At 40.0% G+C, this 2,245-nt stretch overlaps 1 long non-coding RNA gene across 1 annotated transcript in view; it reads right to left on the reverse strand.

Moving 5' to 3' along the window:
- The window catches only part of LOC140498476 (uncharacterized), an 11,870-nt gene extending 10,290 nt beyond the window's left edge, over nucleotides 1-1,580 (reverse strand). The window contains exon 1 of the long non-coding RNA XR_011965105.1: nucleotides 1-1,580. This exon is cut by the window's left edge and continues 1,128 nt beyond it. This is a non-coding gene — a long non-coding RNA (uncharacterized lncRNA).
- Nucleotides 1,581-2,245: the final 665 nt, after the last annotated feature.

Consider the following 2,245-nt stretch of genomic DNA (forward strand, 5'->3'; position numbering starts at 1 on the left):
GCCTGGGTATTCCCCACCCCCACCTTTACCTCCCTCCCCAATCAAGAGATACATACATCCCAGAAAAAATATTACCTTTGTCTCCTCAAACCTGGCTCCCAGGGCCAGCTGTGAAGCTGTTTCTCTAGTGGCAAAGAGGAGTACCCCTGGGCTGTGGAGAGGGTTAAAGGCAGCAATTGAACAGACTTGAGGTAAGGCCACGGCAGGTGTGTAGCTTAATTGGGGAAGCAGGTGCACATAAGGAGTGTGCGCAGAGGGTGTGGAAAGCAACCAGAGCACAGAATAGAGCCACAGGAAGGCCTAGCATGGGAACCCAAAATAGAGACCCCTTTAAACTTTCCTTGCCATTGCCGAGGCTTTGTTCCACTCCAGCTGTACCTAACGAGGTTATAAATAATTCTGTTACCAGTATTCCAAAGCAGCCAGCCAGTCACCACCATTTGACATCCTCTCTGCTTTTCATTTCAACATGCCTTATCATCCTTTATTTTAAAAAAGCAAAAAAGGACTATTAGTAATATTTACACAGTATCACATTAGGACAGCAGATTTTCAGAGCCAAGGAAGACAAATTCAGTCTTTGGTTACAAATATTGGAGGCAGCTTCATCAATGGCACTTTTACAAAGAAAGATGCAATTATTAAATGAAAGATGGCTGGGCATGGGCATGGGGGGAGCACAAGAAGCCCCTGCTCCTATCTGGTTGGTTCATGTAGACTTTGAAAGTGGATACCTTTTTGTTTGATTCAGTAGCCAGAAACTTTTTTTCATTCTGGGCCAGACTGATTTCCTTTGAAGTGGAAGCCAAAGAAGTAGGCAGATGTCAACTGAATAATTGATCTCTGTCTATTAATTTACATATCTATTGGCATTTGTGACTGTCCAGATTCCTCCAGGCATTTCTGTTAGCCAAAGACATCTCCACATGTGTCTATGTCTTGTAAAAGATTTGCTATAGATATGGCCACCTAGACAACCAATGGTTTATACACTAAGAAGCATCATTCGTTCATTCACCCATTCATTCATTTAGCAGCACAGTGTATAGATCCTAGGACTAGGAGTCAGAAGGCCTACCTAAATTCTAATTCTGGCTATTCCACTTACTAAATCATTCAACCTTTGAAAAATTATCTAAGCTCTTTGAGTCTAAGTTTCATCATCAGTAAAATGGTGATAATATAATTTTACCTGCTTATTTCATGGGGGTCATAGTAAAGATCTCTCAATTCCTTAAAAGAACTGTGCATTCATTGGTTTGAGTGACCCCATCAAGCTGATCACAGCCTCTCTTTATCTTAAGATATGGTCTTTATGAGAAAGAAAGAAGAAAGAAAGCAAGAAAAAGGGAAGGGATTTAGCTGGTCCATGGATGACATTTATATGATCCATCACAAGGCCCAAAAGTGAAGCTTTTCCCAGCTGATAAAATACGCCAGAGTTTGCTCCCTACTGCTATAAATTTTAAGAAACCAAGGTCACTAATGAGGCCACTACTAGGCATATGTCCCAAAGAGTTTGAATAATAAGGGAAAGGTTTAAAGCATCTTTTTTGTAGTGGCAAAGAACTTGAAACAGAGCAGGTATCCATCAGTTAAAGGTTAAAAAAGAGGTTAAAAAAATTGTGAGTATGAATGTAATGGTTTTTTTTTTATATTGCAAGAAATGACAAATACAAAAAAAGAAAATACAGAGATACTTGGAAATGTTCATATGAACTACCAGGAGAACAATATTCAAGATGACCACAACAATATAAAAGAAAAGAAAAATATTGAAAACCTTCAGATTATCACCAAACATAAATATAAAAGCCTGATAAAGAGCATACTACCTGGCCCTCAAGACAGAAAAGGAGAACTGTAAGTGCTGAATGAGGCATGTCTTTTCAGACATGGCCACTGAGTTGATTTGCTTATCAAGATTCTGCTTATTTGTTACAAGAGAAGGTTCACTTAGGGTATGGGATGAGTCACTTCAATAACATTGAAAAAAGAAAGAACATCAATGAAATCCTTAAAAAGAGCAAAGAAAGAGACCAGGGTCACTAACAGCATACCCCCTTAGCTACCACTTAATGCATTTCTATTAGGTACTATTGGTACACTGTGCTGGCCACTATGGACCAAGATACCGGCCTGCACTCTGAAGGGCCTTCTCCCCTCTTTCCCTTCACGAGCTCATTCTGAACCCTAATCACTATTTTATCCCCTGGCCCAGTCTAACCCAGCTAACTCTTTTCCT

The sequence above is a fragment of the Notamacropus eugenii genome, chromosome 4, assembly GCF_028372415.1.
Source record: "Notamacropus eugenii isolate mMacEug1 chromosome 4, mMacEug1.pri_v2, whole genome shotgun sequence".
NCBI lineage: Eukaryota > Metazoa > Chordata > Mammalia > Diprotodontia > Macropodidae > Notamacropus > Notamacropus eugenii.